The following is a 16,172-nucleotide window of genomic DNA, read 5'->3' on the forward strand; positions in this document are numbered from 1 at the left end:
TGCCAGAGGACAACCTGTCCCAATCCACACTTGCCAGATCCTTTCTGATACTATATCAAAACTGGCCCGTCTCCAATTTAGAATCTCAGCCCGGGTCAGACTTATCCTTTTGCATAATTACCTTGAAACTAATGGCAATATGATCACTATGTGCAAAGTGTTCTCTGACTGAAACTTTGGTCACCTCCCCTGTCTCGTTCCCTAATAGGAGATCTAGTATCACTCTCTCTCCTGTTGGGACTTCTATGCAGAAAGTTAAAATCACCTACTATCACTACGTTATATTTCTTTCAACAGCTTGCGATCCATCTACACATTTGCTTCTCTAAATCCTATGGTCTGTTGGGTGGTTTATAATATAATCCCATTAAAATGATCATGCATTTCTTATTCTTCTGTTCTAAATATAAAGCATTACTAGATGAGCTGTCAGTTCTGTCTGCGCACTGCCGTAATATTTTCCCTGACTGGGAAGTAAGTTAGTAAATTATATTAGACAATGCCACTCCTCCCCTGTTAATTACTCTTGCTCTATCATTTCTAAAACAATGGAACCCCAGAATACTGAGGAGCCCCTCCTGCCTGTCCTGCAACCACGTCCCACTAATGACTCCAGCGTCATAATTCCATGTGCTGACCCATGCCCTGAACTCATCTGCCTTTCCTATTCCTTGCATTGAAATATATGCAGCTCGGAACATTAATCCCTCCATGCTCGGCCTTTTGATCCCTGACTTTGCATGTAGGTTTAACAACATCTTTCTCCACAACCACTCCTTATCTGTTGTGGTAATCTGGTTCTCATCCCCTGCAACTCTTGTTTAACACCCCCCCCCCCCCCACACACACACACACACACTCTGCCGCATTAGCAAACATTGCTGCTAGAATGTTAGTCTCCTGCCTGTTCAGGTTCAGCTAGCCCTTCGGTTTAGGTCCCACCTAACCTGGAAGAGAGCTCTCTGAAGCCCGCCCTCTTGCACCACCTCCTTAGCCACGTGTTAAATTGTATGATCTTCTTATTTTTGGCCTCAGTAACATGTGGGATGGGTAGCAATACTGAGATCATAACCATGGAAGTCCAGTCCTTTAACTTGGCACCGAACTCCATGAACTCTCTTTGCAGGACCTCCTACCCCTGTCATTGATATCGATGTGGATGATGACCTCTGGTTGCTCACCCTCTCACATGGACTCGATCTGAAATGCCCATGACCCTGCTACCCAGGAGGCAACGTACCTTCCAGGAATCTCATTCATGCCCACAGAACCTCCTTTCTGTTCCCCTATCCACTGAGTCACCTGTCACTACAGCTTGCTCTTCTCCCCACTTCCCTCTCAGCCACAGTGCCAGATACCTGACTGTTGTGTCTTCCCTCTACTAGGGCATTGTCCTCAGCAGTATTCCAAACTGGTATATCTGCACTGGCTGCCTCTCCCTTTTTCCTCTCCTGACGGTCACCCGGTTACCTGTGTCCTGCACCTTGGGTGTAACTACCTCCCTCTGTGTTCTGTCTGTCAACCCCTCAGCCTCCAGAATGATCCAGAGTTCATCCAGTACCAGCTCCTTAACACGGTAGCTGGATGTGCTTTTTGTAGGTGTAGTCATCAGGGACACGGGTTGTCTCCCTGCTTTCCACATCTGCAAGATGAGCATTCCACTACCCTGAGCAATAGGAAAGAAAGAAAAAATAACGAAAAAAATCCACCTCCAGCTGAAACCTTGATGAGCCAAAGTTTCAACTGCCCACTCTGACCCTGGCCCACTCTCAAAATGGCTGATCTGTTTGAAACTAATTTATTTTTACTGGTCCTTGCCACATGCCTGATTGTGGTGTGAAAAATGTGCCGACTGCCCCTGCTCACTTCTTTTAAACTCTCCCTCTGCACGGTCCAATGTCTGTTCAGGAACCGTGGCTTACAAAATATGCCAGCTGGGCCGCATGCTTCTTTTAAGCTCTCTTTCCCTCTGCATCTCTACTGTGGCATAAGAATGTAGAGACTTAGGGAGGAACCATGGGGTGTACAGGAAACATGCCTTTAATTTCTTTCATAGCTCTGTTTATATGACTTAACTTCTTCGTCTTCCCTCATTTTGCACTGAGCAATAGTTCAGTTGTTGATCAGAGAAAGGGAGAGCTGAACATATAGGCATAAATCCTGTTAACAACTAAGAGGCCATTTTATTCATTGGAGTGAAAGAAAGTAAATAGAAGTCAAAAAGAAACAGGCCTAATGATGAACTTGCACTGATCCATAACTTATGTTTAGAATAACAGGATGGGTTAGAACTCCTTAAAAGACTTGTGGCATGGCATTTAGCCTGACTAGACACCACTAGATTGTGAATAATGAATTGTTTTCATTGGGCTGTTTGAACAAGAAATAAACAGATTGGCATTTATAAAGGTGAAAGGGTCCCGTTAATCTTCCACTTCTCATTCCATCTTGTGTATCAACATAAAACCCTTCCTTCCCCTGCCACACAGTCTCCAGAAAACCTACTGAAATACTCGGAATCACCATACCTTGCACACAAGTATTGAGCCTGATTTTGAAAGAAAATTGTTGACAGTTTAACTTGAGAAGCATTTTAAAGAAAATCTGCTCACTGATTAAGCTAACGACCAGATGAGCTATACAGATCAAAAGATTCCTGTTTCATGACTCCCACTGCGTCAGCTGGTCTCAGTTGGGACTGTAGTAGAAGAATCAATACAATATGCCGGCATGTCCCTGGAGCACAGGGAGACGAGGAAACATTTGAGAGAGGTATATATATATTTTTTTTTTAATTTTTTTTTGCTTTTGATTGCTGTCCAGTAGCTCAGCTGGAAGAAATTTATCTGTGAATGTAGATTAGGACAGAAATGGATTTGAACGACGCTGCCTAAAATCAAATAAGCAGCCAGCACCAAGTGGTGTTTGGGTGATGTACAACAAGTGCTGTGGAAACAAAAACAAGTGCTGGAAACACTCCACAGAAGTGTGTACCACAGCAGGAGGCAGTACTTTTAGAAACGAGGTGAAGAGAGTAAAGGGAAGACGCACCAACGGGAGCTGTACAACAACATGAGCAGACCATGTGATGATGACTAAGTGCAGTGGAATTCTCCTGATTTCACTTCTCAGAAGTTCCTCTGATCCAGATGCAATATGATATATAGGTTGGCTATGGCATTTGGACAGTTTTAATTCTCTCAATGAAATACTGTAATTCATTGCTAAGTATTTTAGCATCCTCGCATCCTGTTTTATTTATGTGCTCTCAAGTACTTTGTTCCTCCTTTAAACTGCAAAACTTAACATAAACCAGATTTTTTTTCGCACAGATGCTGTCTGTTAGAAAGTTGAGATAAGATGAGATTTACATCAGACAGAGGAGTTTGATGAGTAGTTCCTACTTCTTTGAAGATGCAGCTTTCCACAGCTGATAAGTGTCACAAACACTTACATTAACGTTAACAGGTTACTCAGAAAGTAATTGTGCTCAACATCCATCACAATATTGTATACAGGAAGCCGTCAGTTTTGCATTGGAGGAGGCAAGCCTTACTCAATCCCTGTCACAAGACAGTGTGATGTCTTTCTTTGTTAGTAATGTGACACTTCTAATCATTTATTGAGGTGATGTTCTCTTAAGATGCTTTCCTAATATAGTTAAATTGAGAACAAGTAAGTTGTGTTAGTATAACACCTTATCACTTTGTCAACATGTCTCAAAGCATTTCACACGGCAAATTATTTTGGGATTGCCACAACTATTATTAGCTGCAGGCTTGTAAAGCAAGTAACAGCACAAAATAAAAATGAAATGTAGGACTAACTTGTATGCCTTTTATGATGGAGAATTAGAACATAAAGACAATCTCTTTCTCTACAAAGAGTGGCACAGGACCTTTGTCTTCAAGGGAACAGGTAAATTGAAACCTAGACAAAAGAATAACCTGAAGGATAAAACCTCTTGTGATCTCATTGTGCTGGTAACTTTGATTTTGCTATTGTACAGAAGTATTTGTACAGAACTTTAACCCGTCTCTTCTGACCTAGAGATAAGAGTACCTACAAATGAGCCAAGTTAAATTGTTGGTCCTGGGTGGAAGTAATGTCAAATTCTGCAGCAATGCAATCATCAGTTGTCTAGCCAGTACGTGCACACCAACACAGGACTACTGCAGAACATAGATCTTAATTCTGTGTGAGTCAGATAACCCCTTTTCTGCACCAGAATTGGCTGTCCATTATGAATCTTGATCATGAAACTTTTGAAACCTTTTATTTAACCTTGTTTTTACTAATTTTACCCCACATTAATTTGCCCTCCAACCAAAATACCAGCAATCTAAACACAAAGTTAAATTTAGAACCCAGTTCATTCTTGTTGAACCAAGGTACTGTATTGAAGGAATGATTGATCAAGATGCAGAAACCCTCAGGAGATCCAGGCTATGTTTCAAAGTGTTGGTACTAACCAGTCCGTAGACTAATAGACTATAAGGTTATTTTTATTTCCATTGCATACAATTTTTCAGCATGAATAGAGCAGTAGAAGGTGAAAATTATATTTGAAAAATTGTTGGTCTACAAGCCAGGTTTCAAGTGGGCTTCAATGTAAGTGGCCAGTCATACCGTCTGATCAGGTAATTCCTATTTTTATTTTCTTTTAATTTCAAAGATAAACGTTACAGGAACAACAAAAAAAATGGTTGTTTTCTTTACATTCATAGTGTTATCAATTCTCTACATTTGTAGTGTCAGCACATTCTCTGCATAAGGCTCCTCTGCCAATCACGACCTCCCGGAATGATACAAATTTCAAATGTTTAAAAGGCCTTCACATGAGGCCCTCAATGTCTAGTGGCAGAAGGACCTTAGACTTGTTTCTCCCCTACAAAGCCTGCTGCAAGCTTTAATGCATCTCTTCGCATGTAATCTTGCAGAATGGAATGTCCAGTCGGCAGCATTCCCTGTCAGACATTTCAAAGTTCTGGAAGACCAATACGTTTCAGGCAGACCATCTGTTATTGAGCTGATGATTGTCTGTTACACAGCTGCTCAGGATGAACCACCATAAGGACCCATGGCTCCTTTTCCAGAGCTTCTTTCAACTGCACTGCCAAGAGGTGGGCACTCATCTCATCCTAATTGCATCAGACCTGAGGCATTGTGCTTTGGAGGTGCGACTCCAACGTTGCAGGACTATGATGGGGAGGGACCATATCACTCTTAGGCAAGCGAGGTCTTGATGCTAGTTGGTGAGTTCTAGGGATAAGTCATTCTCTCAAATGGTTTGGGCAACCGGTTGGGGATCCATTGTGTGCTTCTTCATGGGTGTCTATAGGATGTTTCATGATGACCACTGTCTGATGAACTTGTGGTAAGAGGTGTTTCCCTGAAAGGACTCTTCACAAAGGGCAGGTAGCTTAGCTGCATCCGCTGGAGGAGCTGGGTACGCACCACACTGTGCCAAGTACAGCAGCCTCTAGAGCACCTTGCACCCGAGGACCGGGTTCTCGCCATTCAGCCAGCGAGACCGATGCTCCCACAGTCCCTGCTTTCAAGTCAAGTCGAGTTTAAAGTCACGTGTGCAAGTATTGTGAGGTAGAAGTACACTGAAAAACCTACTTGCAGTAGCATCGCGCAACACAGAGAAGATAAATTCAACATAAATTAAGCTTAAACGATAGAGAGAGAAAAAGACTATGCAAGAACCAGACCTTAATGCAAAACAAAAGACACAATCAGAGACAATCTTTTAGCCTTGGCTCTCTGCTGCAGTCCACGTGTTACACGTCTTGGCCCACTAACCAGAACACTCTTGGCAGTGAAGCAGACGATGCATTAATCAGGTCAGTTGCTGAAGATCCTTGTCTCGTTCTTCCTGTGGTTGATTCTGGTCACTGATGCCAACTCTAAACTGGTTGCAGTTGCTGATCGATCTGAGCTATGATCTTAGATCCAGTGGATGTCTTCCATGTACAGGGAGGGCTTTGATCAAAGTGGCATGACTGCTGGCATCAACATCATCCCTGACTGATCGATTCAGCCAAGTGTTCATTACACAAACAAGACAGGGGAGACTGAGCAACCCTACTTTACTCCAAGCTTTATGGGAAACCAGGCCCCTTTTACAAACCCTCCCCAACTGCCTTTTGTTTCCTCTCACTATGGTACCCTCTCACCCCTTTGCTTCCACTGCCCCATCCTCATGAGCTACCTATCAACTTTCTCTGGTTCCCCACCTCATTTCCTTTATTCCATGGCCTACTGTCCTGTCCTATCAGATTCCTCCTTCTTCATCCCTTTACCACTTCCACCTATCATTGCCCTGCTTCTCACGTCATTCTCTTTCGCACCACCCCCACCCTTACCCACCTACATTCTTCTTCGTCTGGATTCACCTATCATCTGCCATGCTTTGCTCCTACCCCTCCCTACGCCTTTTTATTCTGGCTTCTGCCCAGTTGCTTTCCAGTCCTGGTGAAAGGGACAGGCCTGAAACATCGACTGTTTAGTTCCCTCCATAGATGCTGCCTGTTCTGCTGAGGTCTTCCAACATTTTGTGCGTGTTGATGGGGAAGTCATCTATTTCCCACCCATTGATTTGGACTTCACTTCTGGTGTGTGTGTTGAGCAGCTGGATGCAGTTCCTGGTTGCCCCCCCCCCCCACCCCCAAGCTTAATTTGGATCGCATGTCCATAATACACAAATGCAATATCCTACCAGAGGGTAAAACTAACCAGGAAACTATCTCCCCCCACCCCTTTCCTCCATTTAGGCAATTGTGATCTTGGCTGAATCAGGCAATTCCCATCTCATTCCCAATACATTTACATGATCTGGCACTTCCTTGGAAACCTACTTCCCAACCCACTCTGTTCTTTATCTCTTTACATTTGTACCTGGGGGAAAAAAAAGTACATTTAAAATAAAGTCTGATGTAGTATTGAATCTGTGCATTATGCTGCCACTCCACATAGCAAGACTGATTTTTCTTGGCTTGTTTTGAATAGGAACTGAATTTTATCCATTTAGGCTCTCTTGATTTCAAATCTACCTAAGTTTTTCCTCATGTAATTATAATCAAGAAGTATAAAGGTGCTTCTGGGCTGGGTGGGGTTAGACGATGGTTTATGATGATTACAACGTGGAAGGAAATATCCTTTGCTCTGGCAAGTAGCTCTAGTAAGTAGGTCTGCCCAAAATTCTCATGCTGTTTTGGACACTGCGTGACTGCTTTGAAGCACTACCGGCCAATGGCAGAGTGTATATATTTAACTTCTGGCCAACTGCAAATTGAATTACCAGAGCTGAAAAGTGGAACATCTAGACTCCTTCCTGCTGCTTCACAGAAGCAAAGACTCGTTTGATGGCTAGTAGCTGTCTTCCAGGACAACCCGCCTATGGTTTTGGAAAACTCGCACAGAATTGCACATGGGTATGTGTATCTTGCTGTCCATTTCAGTGTTTATCCTGAAGCATACAGTCTGCTCACAGTAAGTATTTATTATTCTAAAGATCAGTGATGTGCAGTGTCAGACACAAGTTGAGAGTGGCGACAGTTCAAACAGGCTCTGAGAAGAAAAACAGCTTGAGACCAACATCCATCCATCGGAGAAGCTAATCATTTCATCAAATTTTTGCAACCTTTATCCAGCATTCACTGCTTAGTAAATAAGCCGATGACAATACTGGCAACCAGAACTCCACCATAGCTCCACTCAAGACTTGATTTACCTTTCATTAATTGTGGCTCAGCTGAGGATCAGACTAGAAGCAATGCTGAGTTAATAAAGGATGGGTGACAACATTATAATGGAGATATTGTAGTCAGCAAATTTCACAATATGTTAGTGATATTAAACCTGTTTCTCATTTTCATTTTGATTCTGATAAATTTAGTAATTAGTGCTGAGGCAACATTGGAAGATTTGGAGAATGTTGTTATTCTAATTCCAGATGACTCCTCATTACATGGAACAAATGCTGCTTGAGCACTACAGTGCTTTCGGGGGAGGATAAAAAAAAACTAGAAATAAATTGTTTGTAAAACTCTAATAATGAAGTAACACAGATATTTTCACTTTGTTAAGGTTTGAGGAAAATGTGAATCAACACAAATTCAACATTTTAAACCAGATTCAGAAGCAGAGCATTAAACTATCTCCCCCCCCCCCCCCCCACCCCTCTCCTCCATTTAGGAAATGGAATTTAACTTTATTTTGGATGCACAGAATTGACTGGAGCGAAATCAGAGTGCGTATTGGGTGAAATCATGGGATGGTCAGATGCAATGCACAAACACTTGCAAGATTAAAAATTAGTCTTGGAAGAAGTTGTAGCACATGTTTTAGAAACTTAGTCCTGCAGTTTCTCCCTTGCTCTCTGGAGTTCCAGGTTTGTTCCTGGTCTGTACTCAGTTAGCTGATCAGAGGCCATGGGGCTGCTAAAATTGGCTTCAATATCTCTGAGGTAAAACGTGTCAGATCAAATGGAGCCACAAGAGATCCAGCTTTATGTGTCTATAGATCATGGGAGCTCCCCCTTGTGATCACCATCAGCAGCCTCCACGGTTAGTGTGCATCTGGGCATGTATGTAGACTGCAGCTTTCATTAAAACTGCTTCCACCTCCCCACACCCAAAGCTGAGCACAAGCAGGCTTTAATTAGGCTCAGGCATAAGGAATGACGGTTTGGGTGAGATTCTAAAGGAAATCCGACTCCTGTGAAATTGTAACTTAGCAAGAGCCAGCTTCTTTGGGAAAGGCAAGGAGAAAACTTGGGAACGCACACATGATACCACAGGATTGAAATTGAGAATGATGTATTTTAAATACCAAGAAAGATTTGGCATGCTAAGAGGCTCAGGCAGCCCTAAACATTCTTATCTAAACGTCTTTCTTTATCTGTGTGGGGACTTAGTCTTTATGTCAACTGCTTGTTTTTTTTTCAGGTAACCTGAGTATCTAGAGTAACAGGTGGCCAGCAACAAGGGCAGAGACCATGGAAAATGGGAGAAAGAGACGGCTAATCCACCATGACAACAGCAGGTATGGAAAGAAATGGGAGGAGGACTAGTAAGGGGCCCCTGAGAACTCTGGGAAGGATAAATGCTTGGAGTAAACACAGGAAGTGAAAACAGATGCACTGACCCTTCAGCTAACAGATGTATTGTGAATGGGCAGCCCCTGCCTTATGAAGGTTGATTCCATTGACCAGCTTGCCATTGTCGCTGTGGGGATCCAGGTTCCCACCAAGCCTCTCTTCTTGATTTCATTCTCTTAAGACAAATGGTTAACATGCTTAATTGACAGGCCCAAGCCCTGGTTAAAGAGGGAGGCTGAATTGAATTAACTCAGAATAAACTATTGCAGAATCTGTCATTCTTTGACATTTATCAAGGCTGTGTTAAAGTTTAAAGGAAAACTAGCTCCTTAAAATGTCACCAAGAGTTGTAAGGTCAATGTGTCCCAAAAAAAATGAATAGAAGGTACTTGAGTGACAATTGAGGAATATCATTTATATTACATGAATGAGAAAGCCAGTTCGCCTACCATGGTGTTTGACACATACACTGTTTGTGGCATTCTGCAGGTTAAAGATAAATTGAGGCAGTGCTCTCTAAAATAATCTTAGTGTTAAAAGAAAAATTCCTCCTGATAGGGAGAGCATGAGACCTCGAAAAGCTCAGCCATTCTATGCCAAACACTGAATGCTGGGTTTCAGAAATACAAGAAATCCTGGAAATGCAGAGCAATACACAAAATGATGGAGAAACTCAGCTGGTCAGGCAGCATCTGTGGAAATGAACAAACAGCTGACATTTTGGCTGAGACCCTCATCAGGACTGGAAAAGATGTCAAAATATGAATGGGGGGAGGGGAAAGAGGACTAGCAGGAAGGTGAGAGGTGAGGCCAGGTAGCTGGGGGAAGGGGAATGAAGTAAGAAGCTTGTAGAAGAAAAGGCTGGAGAAGAAGGAATCTGAGTGGATTATGGGAGAAAGGAAAGGAGAGGGAGGCGATAGGTAGATGAGGAGAAGGGGTAAGAGACCAGAGTGGAGAAATAAAGGAGAAGGAATGGAGCGGGGAAAAATTACCATAGTTTGGACAAATCAGTGTTCATATCATCAGGTTGGAGGTAACCTAGATGGAATATGAAGGGTTGCTCCTGCAACCTGAGAATGGCATTATTATGGTAGAAGAGGAGCCCATGGACTGACATGTCTGAATGGGAATGGGGTTAGGAACTGAAGTGGTTGGTCAATGAGAAGTTCCACTTTTTGGAGGTGGAGTTGAGATGCTCAACAAAGAGGTGCTCCAGTCTACATTGGGTCTCATCAATGTAGAGAACGTCGCATCAGATGACTCCAACAGATTCACAGGTGAAGTCTGCCTCATCTGGAAGTGTCGGCCCCAGCTATGCCTCCGTTTTTGTTGGCTATGTGGAGTAGACTATGTTCCTGGAAATGCTCCCCAACTCTTTCTGTGCTACATTGACAACTGCATTGGTGCGAATTCATGCACCCATGCTGAGCTGATCGATTTTTATCAACATTGCCTCCAACTTTCACACAACCTTAAAATTCATTTTATCCATTTCTGACAACTCTCTCCCCTTTCTCCATCACTGGAGACCAACAGTCTACCAATACCTTTTATAAACCAACCAATTCCCATGGTTATCTTGACTATACCTCCTCCTACCGTCTTTTGTAAAAATACCATTCTCTTTCCTCAGTTCCTTCATCTCCACCATATCTGTTTCCAGTATGAGGCTTTACTTTCCAGGATATTAGAGATATCCTTCTTCTTTAAAAATTGGAGTTCCTTTCCTCCACCTTTTCTGCTGCCCTCACCTGTATCTCCTCCATTTCCAAAACATTTGTACTCACTCCATTTTTCCACCGCCTTTCTTTTGTCCTTCCCTACTACCCCATGTATTTCCGTATCCAACACATCATCCTCTGCAGCTTACTACCACCGAACACAATTCTACCTCCCTCAACTCTCCTCTTTCCACAGAGATCGCACCCTCTGTGATTCCTTTACCCATTCATCCCTCCCCACTAATCTCTCTCCTGGCCCTTATCCCTACAAGTGGCACCAGCCCATTCCTATTTTCCTATTTCCTAGATTCCTATTTCCATTCCATGATGACACGTCCACTTCTGTCACGATGAGGCCACTCTCAGGTTGGAGGAACAACACTTCATATTCTGTCTTGGTCGCCTCCAACCTGATGGCATGAGCATTGATTTCTCCAACTTATTTATTTTCCCTCTCCTTTCCCCACTCTGGCTTCTCACCTGCCTCTCACCTCCCCCTGGTGCCTCTCCTCCCTCCCTTCCTCCCATGATCCGCTCTCCTCTCGTATCTGATTCCTTTATTTCTAGCCTTTTGCTGCTGGCACTATCAATTCCCAGCTACTTACTTCATCCACCCCCTCCCGCACCCACCTGCCTTCACTTAGCACCCTCTAGCTCGTCATTCTTCCCCTCCCCCACCTTCTTATTCTGGCATCTTCCCCCTTCCCTTTCTGGTCCTGATGAAGGGTCCCAGCCTGAAACATCGACTGTTTATTCAGTCCCATAGGTGCTGCCTGACCTGCTGAATTCTTCCAGCATTTTCTGTGTGATGTTGGGCATCAGATCTAGTCAAAAACAAGATAACAAAGGCCTTTATTCTCAGGGTCCCTGGACTCTCTAGCAGAACATTCTTGACCATTTCTGCTCCTTAGTTTCCTAAAAATACAATAGGGCAGGTTTACAATGTATCCATTTTGCCTTTGTTATTTCCAGTTGAATCTTGGGATAAAGACAAAGAAGCTAAAATGTACTATCCTAATACAGTAATGGCAAATTTGCAGCGAGGTTCCTCTAACGCCTGCTAAGGTGTAACCACTTCCTTCCCTGACACATAATTAACTAAAGGCTTTGGTTACTTTCAGTCTCAGCTAATTCAAAGCTCCCCAGGCCAGCCTCCCATTTTAAACCATTGAGAAACATAAGTTATCCCAATTGCTGTTGTATCTTAACTGACACCATCTGTTCAACAATTAGCATCTGACTACTGACATATAATGGCTCCTTCTCCCACCACTCATAGGATTTAAAGACATCATCGTCCTTAAATCTCTGCAGCTCTCTCTACACCTTTGAAGCATTCATTATAAATTCCTACTTCTTTGACAAAAAATTTTTGCCTATTATCTTAATGTCTCTTTCTTTGTTTCAGCAACTGTTCTGCTTGCTGTTTACTGCACCGTTAATAGCCTTGGGCACTTCATGTTTAAGTTTAAGTTTATTGTTATTTAACCATACACATGTATACTACCAAAGGAAACAACATTCCTCTGGACCAAGGTGCACAACACAGTATAATGTAATTCACATACATAATACAAAGTAATATTACCACAAATAAATTAACAAATAATAAGGTGTATTTATGACACAAGTTAAAAAGTAAACAGTATAATATTACTGACACTTCATAAGTGATGAGACCTGGGTGGAGGCAGGGAGTTCAATAGTCTTAGAGCCTGGGGGACAAAGCTGTTTTCAATCCTAACAATTCTTGTCATAATGCTATGGTACCTCCTGCCTGATGAGAGCAGGTCAGAGATTGGGTCAGATCATTGACGATGCTTAGGCCCTTTGTAAGTATCTCTGATGGGTGGGGACCACAATGATCCCTCAGCAGTCCTCATAATCTTTTGTAATGACTTATGGTCAGATGCCTTGCAATCCCATATGGTGATACAGTTGGACAGGGCACTCTTGGTGGTGCTCCTGTAAAAATTGGTTAGAACGGAGGGTGCCTCACTCACCTCAGTCTCCTCAGGAAGTAGAGACACTGCTGCGCTTTCTTCACCAAAGAGGTGGTATTGAGGGACCAGATGAGATCATAAGGGTGGTGCTCCTAATTCTCTCCATGGAGGAGCCATTCATGTGCAGTGAGGAGCGGTCAACCTGAATCTTCCTAAAGTCCACGATCATCTCTTTGATCTTGTTCGCATTGAAACTCAAGTTGTTGAGCTCGCAACATTCTACCAGCCACTCCACTTCCTCTCTGTATGCCACCTCATTGTTGTTGATAAGGCCAACCACTGTTGTGTCACCAGCAAACTTGATGATTCAGTTTGATCTATCTGGAAGGGATGTAGAAATGCAAGTTTTGCTCTTACTATCATAGACAAATTATTTCTAGAAGGAAGAAAGAATAGCACAGAATACTGCTTAGTTACCTGCTCTGCATAGTTCGTCAGCCTGAGATACTTCCATTGCATATTGTACAATGTGGTAGTAACTCACTGGTTCCTGCATTTCAAAGTGAAGGGTTATGGTCTAGTATTGTTGACTTGCAAAGCAAATGAAGTAAGTGCAGATACTTCCTTGAAGTGGAACCATAGCTGTGGAAGATGTGATTACTTTATTGAATAATTGACAATAGATCCTACGCATTTTTTCCTCCAAGTAATTATCCAGCTTCCTTTTGAACTCATCATTCCATTTGTGGAATAAGGCCATAAGTAGCCTTTCAAGCGGTGCATGCCACACTATGGCAACTTGTGATGCTACTACTCTTGGCAATTACTCAAATCTCTGGCTTTTGGCTAAGTGTCTTTCTGCAACAGAAAACTCTGCTTAATATAACAAAGACATGCATAATTACAAATATCTCTATCATTTTTGTTCTGCTTTGCTCCACAGAGAATTGAACTTGTTCTCTTGCATCACTTAAGTCACAGTTCTTTCATTTTTGTGCCATTCCAATAAATGTTGATATGCTCACTAAAGCCTTGACATCTTTCTTGCTGGTCAATGTTGCTCACAATCCTTATGCCTGACCCTAGCCAGTATGTTCTGCTTTAGCAAAATTCTTCTAGTTTTGGAAAAATACATGGTTATGTATAAAGTTAAGAATTCCATATGTCTTCTAATTAGTACCTACAACTTTCCTGCATGTTCAACATTATATTAGTGTGCTGGATTCTATTTTTATATGGTTTAATATCTCTTATTTCACGTTTAATCACCCAACAAATCATATTTATTTGTACTGAATTTCAACCTAATTTCTTCACATTTCACAAACCCATGTATGTCCATCTGATATTTACTATATTTATGACTTCTATCACTTGACAATGTTCAATCTATGGACTGAGTGCTCTATTTAAGGTTATTAAGCTACATTAAAAATAGTATAGACATATACCACTGAATATATCTCTTCAGTCTGAAAACTACCTGTTCACCATTACTGAACACTTTCTGACTTGTAGCCAACTTCCTATTCCTCAAGTCATTGCACTTTTGATTCTATGGACTTCAATTTTGTTAACAAATCTATAATCTTATATTTCATCACATTACTTTTGAAAATCAATATGTACAACACCAATTGCATAATCCTTTATTAGCTTCAGTGAAGATATCAGTCATATTAGACTGAGTACAATTAGCCTTCAGCATGCCAGTTTAAATTATTAACTCCCATTTTTCAAAGAATCAATTAATTTTGTCCTATATTACTACCATTAAATGTTTCAAAACTACTGATATTATGCTGATTAGTTATACTGTAGTTACCAGGAGTCCACTCATTGTAATCCAACACCACTTCAATATTTGAACAGAGCTAGAGGTTATGGTGGGAACTTCTGCGATCTGAAATGCTTCCCACTGACACAAGGTGAAATGTTCTACTTTGAGATCAATTACACTTTTTCATGCTCAGCTTTTCTATTTTCTCCTTCTTTGGAGCAAGTTGACACCTTGTTCTTCTTTCATGAATATAATAGGCTCAATCTCTCACCTTATAACTTGTCAAAGAGTCATGGGATAACTTGTCAGACTAGTAACTACTCGCTGAAGAATATACAGGACATAACAGTACATACACTTGCTTGGAGCAAGCAGTTTGCATGATGAGAAAGTGAAATATTCCCCTGCTGTCATCGGTAGTTGCACTGATCATGGGAACATTATGATAAAGGATTACTTTATAAAAATTGGGGTGGTGTACATGGATTCATTGTCCATTCAGAAATCAGATGACAGAGAGAAATAAGTCATTCCTCAAAACTTTAGTCTTCAGGTTCTTTGATAGCGGCAATGAGAAGAGGGTGATGGGATTCTTAATGGTGGATGAAGCATCACCTTTTGAAGATGTCCTCGATACTGGGGAGGCACTTCCATGATGGAGCTGGCTGAGTTTACAACTTTCTGCAGCTTCTTCTAATCCTGTGCAGTGGTCCCTCCACACCAGACAGTGATGCAACCAGTTAGAATGCTCTTTACAGTACATCTGTGTTATACCAAGTCTCCTCAAACTCTTAATGAAATATAGCTGCTGTTGTGCCTTTTTCTAATTACACCAATATGTTTGGCCCAGGATAGGTCTTCAGAGATCTGACACCCAGGAACTTGAAACTGCTGAACTTTTCTCCTGCTGATCCCTTGATGTGTGTCTCCGAGAATTACCGATCCTGAAGTGTAAAATCAATTCCTTGGACTTACTGACATTCAGTGCCAGGTTGTTGTCACAACACCATTCAACCAGCTGATTTTCTCTCTCCCGTACACTTCTTCATCACCATCTGAAATTCTGCCAACAATAGTTGTGCCATTGGCAAATTTGTAGATGGTGTTTGAGCTGTGCTTAGCCACACAGTCATTGGTGTAGAGAGAGTAGAGCTATCTGTTAAGCACACAACCTTAAGGTGTGCCAGTGTTGATTTTCACCAAGGAGGAGATGTTGTTTCCAATCCGTAACTGATTGTGGTCTCCCAGCAAGGAATTCAAGAATCCTTTTGCAGATGGAGGTACAGAGGCCCAGGTTTTAGAGCTTGTTGATTAGTATGGAGGGTATAATGGTGTTGAATGCTGAGCTGTAATCAACAAACAGCTGCCTCATGTAGGTACTGCAATTGTCCAGGTGATCCAAGAAAGAGCAGAGAATGCAACTGCTGGAGACCTATTGTGGCATTGGGCGAATTGCAGTGGGTTCAAGTCCTTGCTTAGGCAGGAGCTAATTCTGGCCATGACCAACCTCTCAAGGAACTTCATCACAGTAGATGTGAGTGCAATTGTGCGATTGCATTGAGGCAGAGCACCCTGCACTTGGACAGGAATATTTGCCCTTTTGGAAAAGGTGAGAACCTCCA

At 42.1% G+C, this 16,172-nt stretch overlaps 1 protein-coding gene across 1 annotated transcript in view; it reads left to right on the forward strand.

Annotated features, from left to right (window-relative positions):
- Positions 1–2,626: 2,626 nt before the first annotated feature.
- The window catches only part of efnb1 (ephrin-B1), a 269,311-nt gene continuing 255,765 nt past the window's right edge, over positions 2,627–16,172 (forward strand). The window contains exons 1-2 of the mRNA XM_059977031.1: positions 2,627–2,772; positions 8,955–9,051. The gene's annotated coding sequence lies outside the window, so the exon portion shown is untranslated. The remainder of the gene's footprint in view (positions 2,773–8,954; positions 9,052–16,172) is intronic.

The sequence above is a fragment of the Hypanus sabinus genome, chromosome 8, assembly GCF_030144855.1.
Source record: "Hypanus sabinus isolate sHypSab1 chromosome 8, sHypSab1.hap1, whole genome shotgun sequence".
NCBI classification, from domain to species: Eukaryota; Metazoa; Chordata; class Chondrichthyes; order Myliobatiformes; family Dasyatidae; genus Hypanus; species Hypanus sabinus.